This window comes from Camellia sinensis, chromosome 7 (assembly GCF_055761805.1).
Source record: "Camellia sinensis isolate YWXY chromosome 7, ASM5576180v1, whole genome shotgun sequence".
Taxonomy (NCBI): Eukaryota; Viridiplantae; Streptophyta; class Magnoliopsida; order Ericales; family Theaceae; genus Camellia; species Camellia sinensis.
The window spans coordinates 34,343,015-34,360,254 of NC_138967.1; the positions used below are offsets into that span (position 1 = coordinate 34,343,015).

Genomic DNA, 17,240 nt, shown 5'->3' on the forward strand with positions numbered 1-17,240 from the left:
GGCTTCGGTTGTTTAGGCCTTAGACGCCGAGTCATTTGAGTTGAAAGCTTTATTTACCTAGTTTTTATGCGAAGAGTTTCATTTTAAATAATCAACTTCGCATAATCATTTTTGCACCCTTCCTCCTTTCTTCTTTTCTTTTGTTCGAGAGCTATTTCAAACAAGTGCTTGTTGTTCAAGGCATGAGAAAAAGATCTATGCTCAATGGCTTAATCTCTACGGAGGTTCATCGTCAATGGCACGGTCTCTCTTTCACGCTTAGAAGCACTTCTCGTTTGGCTTATCCTCTTATTTAGTGGACTTAATCATCATTTTGGACAAATTGATTAAAGAATGGCAAGGACTAATAAAATTGGCCTAAAATCAATGAAATCGACATAAAGAAAAGGAATTAGAATAGTTTGTTTGGCCAGACGTTATGCCGAGTCCATCGTGTCAAGAGTCGTCACATATCAATTCATGATGTTTTGATGAACCTTAAAGTGTCTCTACCTCTCTCTTTGAGTTCATTTCATGATAAAAGGGAGTAGCGGTTGTTGTTCATTACATTTATTGATTTTTTTGCCCAAAATCGCATCCGAAAGTATCAAGCAATCAACTTGCTCGTTGATGGTTTTGGAAACGATTTCATTCTTCTCTTGAGGCTTTCCATGACAGAGAAGAGCAGAAGGGACAAACAAAGTTTAGAATAACTCTGTCTGCACTGTTTTCACCTCAGAGCACAAAACAGGGTTTTGCACAAAATTAGGGCATGACCGGCTTTATTTGGGCCCGACCAAGCCTTATTGGGGGTCGATCGGCCTTCAAAGTTTGATACGCAGTGTGTTTCACAGAAATAAAGGGCAATGGCTGAAGGTAAAATAGGGCAAATTCCAACGAAGACAGACATAGTTACTTCTGAAACCATTACGTGCATGCCATCCTTGTGCTTCCATTGTAAATTATAAATTAATACTCTCATTATTGTTGTAATTATTATCATTGTAATTGGCATTGTTGTAGCAATGATTCATTAGATAGTTAGTTTATTTTGTTGTAATAAATTAGCTAGTTAGTTAATTATAGCTTTAGCTAGTTAGTTAGTTATTCATTCATTCGGTTTTGTAATATTTAGTTTAATTGGGACACTCGGATACTCATTCGGACCCTCTTGCATGAGGGCAAATATGTAATAATATATGTATGTCTTCCAACCTCACGTCTTTCTCCCTTTTATTTATTTGCTTATGATGGTTAGTTTAGAACATCATGTTTATTTTAGCATTTTCCATGTATAAATCATCCATTAGTCTTGCATGCATAGGGTTCGGCTCATCACTCTAACGCGCATTGTTAGTTATTGCTTCTTTGAATACGTGCTTAAAACTGCATGCTATCAAATTGTTTCATATGTCATATTAGAAGCCGAACCTATTAATTGCATCTTGTATGTGTTGCATTAGTCATATTGCATTAGTTAGGATTATGCATTTTTCTAACTCTTTTATTTCTTTTTGGCTTGCCTTGGAGTATTAGGTGAGCATTTATTGCTTTAGTATATTGCATAAGTGTTAGTGTTTCCATGTCAAACATATTCCATGAGGCTAATTGCTTAACTGATATAACTCTTTAGAATGTCTGTGGATAAAGGCTAATTGCTAAAATTTGAATAAATTGATTAATGTACAAACTCACCTTTTTCAAGTGACGCGTATTCAAACCAGTTTTCAACCAAACATGAAATCAAATGTTCTAACTTTTGCAAATTAGTCTATACTTGCATGCATCAAATAGTAATGTTAGCCTAAAAATCAGAACAAGAGCATATAATGAAAATCGCATCATGATTAGTAGAGGTCGATCTTTAATCGGGTGAGTGGGGTGCTCAATTCATGACCTTCCCCTCTCATACCTAGCTTCCCGAACTGAGACACTTTGGTGATGACGAATAAGTGGCCTTTGGCAAGAGTCACGGGTTTCTTAAATTTTTTAAAAATATTTAGGTAGCAACTCTGTAATCTGGCAAAGTAATCTATTTTTGGCATTTGATTCAAACATCGAATTTCCAAAAGAATTGTCGAATTTGAACTTTTTTGTGTTTTCATTGTGTCACATTACACTTGTGAAATCAGATTCAGAACCATAGGAGTCCGAACTGTAGGGCTAGTCGTATCCGAAAGGAGCACGAAAAGCAAGCTACACACACCCATGGAGTCCAAACAAACAAAAATACAGAATAAAAACAAAAATAAAACTCAAAAAGCAAAACATAGATTTGGAGGAAGAAAGTTAACAGATCTGGTGGAGGATAGTTGCGGCGTGGTAATGGTGGTTCTAGCAGGGAGGAACAACGAATGCGGTAGATCCGATTGTGGTGTGGTGGTAGTGGCGGCAGCAAGAAATGACAAATCTTGCTCTGGGAAGAAAGATCTCCCAAAGATTATCTTGCAGAAAGTAGAAGAAAAAAAGAGGGAAGAGAGGAGAGAGGTGGCCAAAGGGAGGCTGGAACCCCCCCTCCCCCTCCCAAGTGGCACACTCACTGAAAACCCTAAGAGAGAAAAAACTTAGAGAGAGAGAGAGAAAAAAAAATGAGTTTTACTGTCGAAATTAATGTCAATAGTAAAATTTTACTCTGTCTCACAATATAATTTTACTATGATTAACAATAAATTTTACTATAAATTTTAAATTTTAAATAGTAAAATACATCATCATCATCACTAAACACCATAGTCACTATAATTATTAATAAACAATTACAAAAATATTACTTTAACATAGTAAAATGAAATAATCATATATACATATATATATATATATATTTTATTAAAAGTAGTGTTTTTTCCATACTTAAGTGGCACATTATAAGGTCTTACTTTTTTCTAAGAGAGTCACGCCAGTACGTATTTTTCTTAATTACATAGAGTTTTACACAAATCCAAACATAATTTAAATCATACTAACTTTACCTATTTTATATGAACTCTATTTGACAAATATTTCTTTTTCATCGTAAATTGAGATAATCCATAAAGCCAATACCAATTTTGCATTTCATGTTGTTCTTCTTAATTCTTTCAAGGGTATTAGGATTTTGTTTTTAATACTAAATTGCAATTTTTTTCTTCTTATTTTTCCGTGCATTGTTCTATACCCAATACCAATTATATATTAAACTATATTATGAATTTGTCGTTTAAATTTTATAGTGATTCTATATATGAAATTATATTTCATTTCTTACATTATCTTATAATCACAACTTATAGAAGGAAAAACCTGTACAACAATGATACTCTCGCGGAACCTTTACAGTTTGGATTTACTACTTGAGTTACTTTTTCAATTATTGAACCGTAAATTCCTTTATGTTTTGACATTATGTTATAGATGATTAATCACTTTACACACTGAGATGTATCTATAGTTTGGATGTTTTCATTATTTTTTTATTTTTGGGTTTAGATGTTATGTGATTCTTTCTTGGTTAGTTGTTGTTGAATTTCTTTTATATTGTTGATATTTTAATTTAATTAAGAATATTTATTTTACAATCTTGTAATTTAATATATATATATATATATATATAATATAAAATCATTATATGATAATCCAATTATAACATATTTATATTTAATTTTTTTAATAAATTTTTTATAATTTATATTTCTACATATTTTTATTTTATAAATGAATATAAAAGAAAATTAAATAATTAGAATTACTTTTAATTTTATGTTTTTAATTTTTTTCTAATTTACTATTATTTTTAATATCGAAATGAGTATTTATTTTACTATTTTATAATTTAATATATATCATACAAAATTATTATATGATAATTACATTTTTATAACACGATAGAACTAAAATTATCAAAATGCTCAAATAATTTAACTAAAATAAATATATATAAGTATTCAAGTAATAATTTTGTAGAACAATAGTGCCAATATTATCAAAATAAATAATTAAAATCATACTTTAATTTTAATTTTAAATTAAAATTAAAAGTATTCTTTTATAACACACATTATACCATCAAATATTTATAAAAAAAAATAGCAAGTTCATTGAATAGGTCAACTACTAATAACTTTAACAGAATAAAATTTTACCATTAATTTAAAAAAGAGCATTAGCAAATAAATGAGAGATTACATATTATTATAGAAGACTAGAGTAAAATTTTACTGTCACTTTTGAACAGAGTATCAGCAAAACAAAACATTTGACATATATTATCAAAACAAATCATAGTAAAATTAATCTAATAAATGACAGTTCAATCACCGTTTGATTGTTCATTACATGTTATCAACAATCAAATAGTGATTGAATGATCCAACTCTGACATGAATGCTGATCGAATGAAGTGATAGAACAAAACTCCAACTTTGTGACGGCCCCACCACGTATAATGATTAGCACATAATTAATTAAGGAGATTGAATATTAATTGCCAATTATTCTAATTTAATTTGAGATTTCTGAAATTTATGAAGATTGATTCGTATATGACTCTATTGAGGATTTATTTTGGAAATACAAATTGATTATCTAAATGGCTCAAGAGAGTATAAATAGCGAATTGAATTATTTTAATTTCGAGTGTTGGACCATGTGGGAATTTAATTAAATATTCGATTCAGGTTTATAAAATTGAAATTTAACTAATTGGGTCTGAATTGAAGTTAATTAAGTTATGAGGATTGAGAATTGTGGTTATTATGAATTAAATTTAATTATGAGGTGTTCAATTGAGTATGTAATTGATTGATAAAAATTTTGAGTATGATCTGAAATTGAAGGCTTGGGTGATTTACGAAACCAAAATTGATTATGATAATAAGTTCAATTTAATAATTGGAGCCTTTTGGGATATTGATTACAATCTTATTCAAATTGATAAATTTAGTTATGATTGATTGGGACTTAATTGAAGTCAATTAGACTAACTGAGCTATGTAGGAATTTATCGATCATGATTAAATATGGTTAATTGTGGTTTAATTAAGTTAGTGTGTAATGATGTGCCAAACCAGTCTTAATCAATTAAATAAGATAAAAAAATAAAATAAAAATGAAGATGAAATGAAGTTAGGGAGAGTTCTGGAGCCATTCTTTGGCTGGAGGAATAATAATAATAATAATAATAATAATAATAAAGGAAATGGAATCAAAAGGAGTGCAAGTGTGCTAACCCTCTTGGCTTCAAAAGTTCTGCTAAGGAAACCGTGGGAAAGAGAAAGGCAGAGAGAGAGCACCGAGAGAGAGAGAAAAACAGAGAGAGAATTCCGAGAGGGAGAGATGGCTCAATTTCTTTGAAGAAGAGAATCACTTTTTGCTGGAAACCGTATGGGGACTCAAGAAATCCAACCATTGAGTAGTTAAGGTAAGAAATTGAAATTTAGAATTTATAAACAATTTAGCTAAAAGTTGAAATTAAGAAGTAATTTGAAGATTAATTATATAAATTGATAGGAAATTGGGTTTTGAATGTTAAATCAAGTTAGGTTGAAAAACATGAGTTATGATTCTTTTAATTTGTTAAATTTGTGTTCAATTTAGAGAATTATTCTTGGATTAAGTTCTATAAATTACATGCAACAAGGGTTCATTAAAGATTTGGCCCATGCAAATGAGTTAGATTAATGATTATGAAAATCAACTTAGAAATTAATTATTTTAGGTTTGATTTTGCATATCTTATATGAATTTGAGTCTTATTTTTACATGCATATAATTTGGAGAAATTAAAGGATTAATTCATGAACATGGTTAAGGTTAATCAATATGAAAATAATTATAATTCTTCAATTGAGCTTGGGTTTGGAAACCTTGATATATATGAGATGTAAATTTATATGGATCATAGATTTCTCGGAATTGATCTCATGTTTTGATGAAATAAGAACTAGGTTTTGGAAAATTATGAATTTATGAACACATGAGTTCAATTTTTAAATTAAATGAGTTTTGATGTAATTGATTTAAAATTGATCATATTTTCTTGATTAATTGAGAGTTTGTGTGCTTTTAGACAAGCCATGTATGAACCCAAGTTTTGAGTTCGGAATTGGGTTTGATATGTAGAAAATAAATTAAATCTAAATTGGGACAATATGAAAATAAATTATCGTTTATATTTGCGAATCAAAATTAGTTTGATTTTGATTTAAATTTTTTACATGTACATATTTTTGAAAAGGCCTTATAGCTTCAATTTATGCTTTATTAAACAAAGAAAGAAGAATTGTGAAATTATTATATTCATGAAATTATTAGTTTTAATCTTAATGATCAAAGGGATTTTTGTATTAGAAATTCGAAAATTAGTCATGGGGTTTGACAATTGAAGCTTCACAACACATGATTTATGTTTTATAATTTCATTGATGTTGTAATCTTTCTTCAAATTGGAAGATTTAGGAGTTGATTTCAAGTTTGATTCCTATTTAATGTTGAAGGCCCGAATTCTAGCATGTTTATATGAATTTTTGGGAGTGAAATGCATGAAAATGATGTGGAAATTGCAAACTTTGAGCTTCACACATGAAACAAAATTTCGGAAAACAAGGCACAAAATCTATTGTGGTCCGCACGTGCGGATTGGGCATCCTGCACGTGCGGTTTTGGTCAGGCTTGGGTTTTATTTTTCGCTCCACTTTATCGCCTTCTGGGCCCTCGTTTGCATGATTTAAACATTTTTTCATATGCATTACATTTCATGAACACCCATAAAGTGTAGAACAAATGATAGAACTAAACGAGTAAATAGTGAATGAAAACCGATTAAGAAAACAACAAATCGATTGAACGAGTGGACTGTGTATTGAATTGTTGTGCTTGAACTTGTTTGTTCAGGACAGACGCCGCACTGTTAGTGCATTGTAGCACATGTTTCGAGGAGCCCACTGTGAGTAACAATGTTGTAAAGTTATGTTCAATTATAATTATTTTCTGAATGATTGACTGTACTGTTTTTTGAAATGACATTGTTTACCGAATGAATGTTTGTCCTATTTTATGAACTGTACTCGTGACATCCATAGCGACTGACTGTTACTGTTACTGCTACTGTTACAGAGATCTCTGTCAGTTCCTATTCTTGGATCTACTGTTACTGTATTGATGGCCATCAACTGACTGTTCGGTCTATGACGACCTACTGTACTGTTCTACTATTGGATGTACCACGTATAATTGCTACGATTTCTAAATGACTGTTATGACATGAAATATGAGACATTGATTGAATAACTGATCTATAGATACAATTGACTGTTTTAATTACTGAAAGGACATTCGTTCTTACTCCCTTTACACATTCGTTATTCACTGAGCTTTAGCTCACAGTTTATTGTATATATGTAGATGGTCAGGCACCGGAGCAAAATTAGCGACGTCAGCCTAATTTCATTTTGTCAAGCCAACCTACTGCGCCTCACCTCAAGATTCCAAACCGTTATTGTCAAGGCTTTGTTTTCAGTGGTCTAAATCCACCTCTTTTGAATGAATGCCATTTGGAGTCAAGTGAATGTTTCATAAGTTGTTTTGGCTTTGGGGTTTAATTCCCCAACATGGCTTTTATTTTGTACTTAGACATGTTTTGGACTTCAGTTTTTACATAAATATTGAATATGGACTTGAACTTATGTCTATATTGGTATATATATATATATATATATATCAGTTGTTTGTGCATTTAGGTCCTCACAGCTCTTTGGACATTATGTTGTAATATTTACAAGCTTCCGCCGACCCCTTCCATTGTATAATTGTTATTGCTGTTAAGCAGGCCTTTGGTAATCACGGATACTGGCCGGTTACGATGCTAAACCCTTAGGGGCGGATTTGGGTCGTGACAAACTCCAACTCGAACATTGATCAAATGAAGTTTTGCAAACTCAATCAAACTCTCATGCTCTGCAAACTTGCAACTACGAACTGTGTGGACTGCGATTAATGAAGGAAAATTTTGTTAGGGAAAGAACGACAGCTTCAACATCAATCCTATGAAAGATTTGTCTCTCATATGAAAGGACAAGATTGTCTAAAAAAATAAAAATATATGTTTTCGTTCTTCATGAAGTAGGCGTCTCTTGTTTAAGAAGTTTATGAAGCAAAAAATTTCAGACTGTCATTTTCACTAAAATGGAGCTCAATAAGAGGGCTATGGCAAAAAAAAATTGATTATTTTAAGAGGCTAGTGCCACTAATAAGATCTTATTTGAGAAGGTTTTTTAGATTTTTTTATGGATTTTTTTATGAGATGAAAAAAAAATATATTTGGGAATATTTTTTTTTATTTGTATTGAAAATTATAAATTACTGAAATGTTTGACTTTTTTTGGTGGCTTTATAACTTATAATATTTTTCGTGTTTTTCTTTTTTTGAATTTTGAATTTAAATTTTTTTACTTTTAATTATTTTAATAAAAAATTCAAATTATCAAACAGCCCCAAGTCAAGAGTAGCATTTTCAAGTGCCGTAGGTGAAAATTCCAGTGGCATTGCAAATGACACCAAACAGATATATTGCAAATGAGGAAATTTTAACGTACGCACTTTGAAAAAGTTGCACCTTATACACGTTTAATTATGAAATTTTTATTGATAAATCCCATTAAGAAGTGTTTTAATCTAAAAAGTCTATGAAGAAATTTATTAACTCATTTAGTCCCATATATGCATAATTTTATTTCATAAAGTCTTTTTTCTTGATTTACACTCTTTTTTTAGACTCTTATGCCCTTATATTTAATTTTGATACCCTTATAAATATTTTTTGAACGGTTAGCAATTTTATGATGTAAATATTCATATTTTAATATTCACATTGGTAAGAATGTAAAATTGGCCCGTGGCCCGTGGGCGGTCCGAAGATCACCCTCGGGCCGGGGCGGGCCCAGTTCGTTGACAATGTAAATATTCACATTGACATGTTAACATTCACATTAATAGAAGTGTAAAATTGGCCCGCAGCCCGTGGGCTACCCGGGACGGGCCCGGCCCGGCCCGGTCCGGTCCGTCGACAATGTGAATATTCACATTAACATATTAACATTCATGTTGACAAGAGTGTAAAATTGACCCGCGGCCCACATGCAGCCCTAAACCCGCCTGCAGGCCCAGCCCGACCCATTTACAATGTGACTATTCACATTGACATGTTAACATTCACATTGATATGAATGTAAAATTGGCCCGCGGCTCGTGGGCAGCCTGAAACCAGCCCGTTGCCCGGGGCGGGCTGTAAATATTCATATTTTAACATTCACATTAGTAAGAATGTATAATTGGCCCGTGGCCGGTGGGCGGTCCGAAGCTCGCCCTCGAGCCAGGGCGGGCCCGATCCGTTGACAATGTGAATATTCACATTGACATGTTAACATTTACATTGATAGAAGTGTAAAATTGACCCGCAGCCCGTGGGCGGCCCGAAACCCACTCGCGACCCGTGGACTGCTCAAGGCGGGCCCAGCCCGGCCCATTGACAATATGAATATTCACATTAACATTTACATTGATAGGAGTGTAAAATTGACCCACGGCCCGTGGGCGGCCCGAAACCCGCCCGGGGGCCCGGTCTGACCTGTTTACAATGTGAATATTCACATAAACATGTTAACATTCACATTGATATGAATGTAAAATTGGCTCGCGGCCCGTGGGTGGCCCGAAGCCCGCCCGTTGCCCGAGGTAGGGCGGGCTGTAAATATTCATATTTTAACATTCACATTGGTAAGAATGTAAAATTGGCCCGTGGCCCGTGGGCGGTCCGAAACTCCCCCTAGGTCGGGGCGGGCCCAGTCCGTTGACAATGTGAATATTTACATTGACATGTTAACATTCACATTGATAGAAGTGTAAAATTGGCCCGCGGCCCATGGACTGCCCGCGGCGGGCCCGACCCGGCCCATTGACAATGTAAATATTCACATTAACATATTAACATTCACGTTGATAAGAGTGTAAAATTGACCCGCGGCCCGTAAGCGGCCAGAAACTCGCCCACGGGCCCGGCCTAGCCCAGCCCGTTTACAATGTGAATATTCACATTAACATGTTAACATTAACATTGATAGGAGTGTAAAATTGGCCCGCGGCCCGGAGCGGGTTCGACCTGTTGACAATATGAATATTCACATTGACATGTTAATATTCACATTGATAGGAGTGTAAAATTGGCCCGCGGCCCGAAACGAGTTCGACCTGTTGACAATATGAATATTCACATTGACATATTAATATTCACATTAATAGGAGTGTAAAATTGGCCCGCGGCCCGTGGGCCATCCGAAGCCCTCCCGCGACCCGGGGCAAGCTCGTCAGCTTGAGAACTTGGACTAGGACCTGGGCCATCACTTTGAAGCTCGGTCCGCATAATACCCATTTAAGGCACAGCCCGCCAGAGGCCCGGTGCCTTTTTTGTGGAAAATAATAAAATTTTAGAAGAAAAATTAAAAAGAATTAAAAAAAATGGCGAGGCTCACCCAAGCCCCACCCAAGCCCAAGTTTAGGCCCAAGCCCCTTGGCTCGACCCACCGGGGCACCCAAAGCCTAAATACCTTTGTACCAGGGCTAGCGCCTAGGCCTAATTTTTTGGCCCGTGGGCCGGTCCGGCCCGGCCTGAATTTTGGCAAGCACCCACGAGGCTTTACATAGGTTTGCCCCGACTCAGGCTGGGCCGAGCCCTTACACATTGATGATATAAACATGCACATTGATAGTGTGAACATTCACATTGACGATGTGAACATTCACATTAGGGGTATTTTGGTAATTATGTCACCCATAGGATGTGAACATTCACATTAGAGGTATTTTGGTAATTATGTCACCCATAGGACTTATTGAAACATAAGAAAATAATGTGAACTAAATGGAACATAAGTAGATGAAAAGAGTATTTTGGTCTTCTTACCTCAAATAGGAACATTCACATTGACGGTGTGAACATTTACATTGACAGTGTAAACATTCACATTGGCGATGTGAACATTCACATTAGGGGTATTTTGGTAATTATGTCACCCATAGGATGTGAACATTCACATTAGGGGTATTTTAGTAATTATGTAACCCGTAGGACTTATTGAAACATAAGAAAATAATGTGAACTAAATGGAACATAAGTTGATAAAAAGGGTATTTTGGTCTTCTTACCTCAAATAGGAACATTTACATTGACGGTGTGAACATTCACATTGACGATGTGAACATTCACATTAGGGGTATTTTGGTAATTATGTCACCCATAGGATGTGAACATTCACATTAGGGATATTTTGGTTATTATGTCACCCATAGGACTTATTGAAACATAAGAAAATAATGTGGACTAAATGGAACATAAGTAGATGAAAAGGGTATTTTGGTTTTCTTACCTCAAATAGGAACATTCACATTGACGATGTGAACATTCACATTAGGGGTATTTTGGTAATTATGTCACCCATAGGACTTATTGAAACATAAGAAAATAATGTGGACTAAATGGAACATAAGTAGATGAAAAGGGTATTTTGATCTTCTTACCTTAAATAGGAACATTCACATTGACAGTGTAAACATTCACATTGATAGTGTGAACATTCACATTAGGCGTATTTTGGTAATTATGTCACCCATAGGACTTATTGAAACATAAGAAAATAATGTGGACTAAATGGAACATAAGTAGATGAAAAGGGTATTTTGGTCTTCTTACCTCAAATAGGACCTAATGAAATAGTCAAAAAGAATATGGGTTGGATGGAATAAAACTCTTAAAAAAAGAATTTATCAAAAAAGCTCCCTTTAATTATACTATTTTTTTTTTTCTTTAATTATGACATTACTTTAGTTATGTCTCATATTATGCTTGGTTATAATATTTTTTTAATTATGACTTAAAAATATAAAATTATATAAAAATATAAAATTATATTTTTTTTTAGTTATAAAATATATATAATACACATCATTTAAATAATGTATACATAGTGTTTCTCATTATAAGTGCCATAAAAAATGTCGGGGTTTTTTTTTTAGGGTCCTAATATTAAGATTTTATAGCATAAAGGACATTCAATATTTTCATAATGTCTAAGGTCCCTCAACATTGATCCAGAGAAATTTCAATCTAGAGAAATTCGCTCCAGAGAAATTCTGGACTTCCCAGAGAATTTCTCTGGGTTCAACCCACAGAGAATTCAAATTTCTCTAGGTTCATTTTGACCAATTTTCTCTGGTTTCAAAATCAAATTCAAATTTCTCTGGATTCATTTATAAACCAAAGAAAATTCAAATTTCTATGGATTCATTTTAATCAATTTTCTCTAGATCACAATATCATTTTATGAAATCATTTTGACAGACCTTAGACCAATTTCTCTGAGTTCAAATTAAATTCTTCCTCCAGAGAAATTCTTTGATAGCCTTCATCATCATCATCTTCTTTCTACATCAAATAAGTAGCTGTAGTAGCGCCATGAAAGCCATACAAGCAACAGCACTTTGATAGCATCAACACAAATACACAACATGACAAATAAATAACTGGAGGTAGCATGAGGCAATAACAAAGCTTCTAGAGAAATTTGAACAACCCAAAGACCTACCAGAGAAATTTGAATAACCAGAGAAATTTAAACAAACCAAAGACCTACCAAAGAAATTTGAACAATCCAGAGAAATTCTCTGGTCCAAACCATTGCAAGGTTTATGTTTTTAAATCTGTTGTTTAATTAATAGTTGGGGTTGATTTATTCAAATGGTTGTTGTTGAAGGCAAAGAAATGGTAAACAAATCAAAAAAAATTTAAGTAAACTAGAGAGAATTTTTTTAGTTTGGAGAGAATTTCTCTGGTTTGGACCAGAGAAATTCAAAGCTTGATGGTTGTTGTTGTTGTTGAAGGCAGAGAAAATGATAAGGAATTTCTCTGGATATCTACAAAGTTGTGTCCTCATGGGAAGCCACTGATCTTTCTCTCATATTTGGATTTTTGATTTCTAAATTCTTACGCTAACAAACACATTGCAGACACATCCATTGACAGAAAACAGGCTGAGATTGCGGCAGTACAGGTTGCATTGGAAAAACTTCGTCAGCGAGTGTTAAGGAATGTTGTTGGTGTAGGGAGGCTCCTTACTGGTGTAGGGTATACAAGTGCCTGATAACCATTCCATTCCAAATTTGAGGAAAAAACCCCTTGGGTTGGTGAAAACATCACTGGAACAAAAGGAACAGTAGTCTCATTCAACACTCTTGGCATCGATCAAGATGAAATAGTTGGTTGACTTTGCCCATCTCTTCTCTCTAGGGTTTCGGAGAGAGAGAGAGAGAGAGAGAGAGAGAGAGAGAGAGAGAGAGAGAGAGAGATTGAAAGTGCTGCTCTACAGTAGAGGAGGAGAGACAAAGAGTCAAATTTCTCTAATATATGATTAGGGACCTTAGATATCAAAAAATAATATTGTGAATCTCTTCTATTACTAAAAATAGGAGAGGGACCTTAGACTAATTTTTTCAAAAATGTCTCATATGACCCTCAAAAATACTAATAAAGATGACAATCAAATCATGTTCTAGTCATACTTATAAGTTTCAATGAAGTAGTTCCAATATGGGCTCCTCTAGTTGTGATCAGGGTAGAACATATTATTGGGCCCGTAAGCAGGGGCGGAGCTATTAAGGGGCCAGGGGGGTCACGTGCCCCCCATAGGTTTTGCAATTTTTATTTTTTTTAAAGCAAACAAAAAAAAAAATACTTTAAATAAAAAAATTTATAAAAATATTATTTTAAATGTCAATCACATTTTTAAAATAATAAGAATAATAATGGTTCTTTTGATTGAAAATAAAGTGATTACGATATTATTATCTATGAAAATTTCAATGTAATGGTGATGTCTATCACTATTGACATGCAAACATAATTAATCTCAATGAAAATATAGAATTTATTGAATTATTAGTTACATTTGACATGTAGCGTTCATTCTCTATGTGTTTCTTTACTATTTGTTAGTGATATTACATGTTAATGATGACGTGATATAACTATTATATTGAATTTTTACGCATATTTTGTATAAAAAAATTACTTTATCATTATATAATTTATTTTAAAACTTTATATTCATGACTTTTTTTAATATTGTTCATGATACATTAATTACAAATAATATTTAGCTTATTTGGTTCTAGTCTTCAGAAACAGTTTTCAAAAAATTCTATATTTTTATTTTCCGTATTTTAATGTTTTCAATAATTTTTTAAAATATTTTAAGTAATTTTTTTTTTTATTTTTAGACACACCTAACATAAATATACCTAAAAAGTATAATATTTGTGAAAAAAATCTTTAAAAATTACACTAAATACCAAAAAATATAAAAATAATATGAAAATTTAGTACATTTTTTGTATTTTTGTGTATTTATTAATTTTTTAAAATATTTTTTCACAAATATTTTACTTTTTGGATACATATCTTAAATAATGTGCATCTAAAAAAGTAAAAAATTGTTTAAAATTTTAAAAATATTCACTAAAATCAAAAAAAATACAAAAAATAAAAAACTTAGTTTTCAGAAAACTAAATTCAGAAAACTAAAACCAAACACACTGATTAATTTTTTTTTTTTTTTTTTTATCTTTCTTGAAGTTAATGGTAAAAATTTATGTTAAATATTTTTATAAAAAAATTTAATATTGTAATTAATAAGTGCCCCATCTGATTTAATTTTTTGGCTCTGTCACTGCCCGTAAGGACCCATCACGGGTCTCGTTTCGATAATCCGAATCGTTCAATATGTAGAACTCATAGAGTGCTATAAGCTTGTAAAAAATCACATTGATTGGATATCGATAGTTATCTCATCGGATCAGATTTCTGTTAACTATTTATTTTTTCATCATCTATTTTTTATATACAAAATTGATTTGATCACCTACCAATCGATATCCGATCAACGTGAATGCCTACAAACATATAGTACTCAATGAGTTCTACACATTTAACAGTTCAAATTATTAAAACGAGACCTATGATGAATTTTCATAAATTCAATAATATCTTTCAATCCGATCACGAACCGGAGGGAAACCAACCCCTTCCAATATAGCGGTACGAGTATTAATGACATTGGTTCCTTCCAATATGGCGGTACGAATATTAATGACACTGGTTAGAGACCCGCTTCATGGAGAAATGTCACTAGATTTTTTTTATGATATTTTTATTGCCACTAAAACAATTTTTCGTCATAATCTGCAAAATATCGTCCAATTTATTAAAATTGTATCGATTTATATTAATTTATATTGATTTATCCACTAATTCAAGATTAAATTTTGAAATTTATAATCGCTTTCGAAACCGCTCTATTCTGTTATAATTAATACATATATTTTTTAACCTCTAAAAAAATATCAAAATAAAAATGAGTGTGAAAGAAATTTAAAATGTAAAATTTATTACAAATTAATAAATAATTATATAAATGAAAAATATTATGTATAATTAGTTTGTATTATATATATATAAAATATTATATAAATACTTGATAATTGTTTAAAAAAATTATTCAATTAATTAACAAATTAAAACTACTCAAACTATAATTTAATTATATATCAATTAATCATTCACTATTTAATTTATAATTTTATTATCAAAACCGTGAAAATCACGCCACACATACTCCTAGTAGTAAGAGACGGTGGCCTATCGAAAGAGGATGTTGGAGCAACCATAATGGCATGGTGTGGTGAAGGTTGTTTTTGTAAATTCATGGGGAAATTACTCAGTGGTGGGTTTAAAAAAAAAAACATTGTAAAAAATTTATGATTTTAATTATTAATAATTATAATATTTATTATTATTTTTTAAATATTTTTTTCATTCTCTCCTAACCATGAATTCCCCATAAATTCATAGTGTTTTATTCAACAATTTAAATTAAAAATTGATATAATATGTTAAAAAATCGATGTAAGGGAAACTATAACTCTTTTTTCTTTTTCTTTTTGTTTTTTCCTCTGGGTACAATTTTCAGACAAACTATAAAAGAAATGTGAGCAATGTAATTCTTCAAATTAGTGGGCCCCACTATAATATCCCAAATCTTAGGGAGGTATTTACATATTTTGTTGGAAATTATTATTGAGTTGAAAGTGGGAAAAAAATTTACCAAAAATTGAGAATATTTTGAGGGTGCAATTTTTATTGTATTTTTCTACGCGCGCGCGCACACACACAAAACAAAAAAAACAAAAAAAAAAAAGTTATACCTCATAATTTTATAAATATTTTTAATCAAATAGATTGAATTGTAATTTTTTCTATATTTTGATAAGTGTGTTACTTGATTTTCAATGGCCGACATTTTTTTATTTTTAATTTTTAATTTTTAATTTTTTTTTTTTTTTTTGTCTAAGCATTGACTAAATTAATACAAAGATAATATTTTTTTCAATAAAATACAATAATAGGAAGACCCCTTAATCCATTTGAAAGGCAAAGGCATTCTTACAATAGGTCATTTGACTACAAGCCACATGCGCAGATTTTGAAATATATATTTTTTGACAACTTGTAACACGCATGACATAGAATTAACTATCTTTTTTTTTTTTTTTTTAATAAGTTGGTGTTAAGACCACTCTACGCAACCTCGAATTAATTCTGATAGTGTATGAAATAAATGATTAGGTAAATTTTTAATGGTCTCTTAAAATAATTCAAACATAAAATCTTAAATTTTATTTTTAAATTTTTACTACTCAGTAAATCTCTTAGGGTTGAATTGACTTTTTGTTTAACACAAAATATTCAGCCTCTGTTTGGCAAGATGGTTTTGAGGCTTTTTTGGCTATTTTAGCCACAAAAAACAAAATAGGCTATTTTAGCTATAACAAACAAAACATCACATCCAACCCATAATCATTACATTCTTCTCTCACAAAAAAAGCCAAAAAAGCCAAAAAGCCAAAAAGCCCTTCCCAAACCAAGCTTTTTAGCCCAGGCTAAAATAGCCAAAAAAATCAAAAAGTCAAAAAGCCAACCCACTTCCCAAACGGAGGCTCAATGTGCTGCACGCTAAATTTAAACCGTACATTGGTGTGATCCCTACGTAGGGTCCCGCATAAACCAAAAAAAAAATAATACAACATAATAATATGAATAAAATAAACAAATTGAGTTAACGTTAAAATAATTATAACACAAAGTTAAAATGACATGAACGATTAGAATTCTCCATCATAAAACA

General features: G+C 31.8%; 1 long non-coding RNA gene across 1 annotated transcript; it reads left to right on the top strand.

The window, feature by feature from the left end:
• Positions 1 to 5,082: 5,082 nt before the first annotated feature.
• Positions 5,083 to 7,296, top strand: LOC114269047 (uncharacterized). The gene is made up of 3 exons (XR_014334552.1): positions 5,083 to 5,374; positions 6,847 to 6,898; positions 7,069 to 7,296. It is a non-coding gene; the product is annotated as an uncharacterized LOC114269047 (long non-coding RNA).
• Positions 7,297 to 17,240: the final 9,944 nt, after the last annotated feature.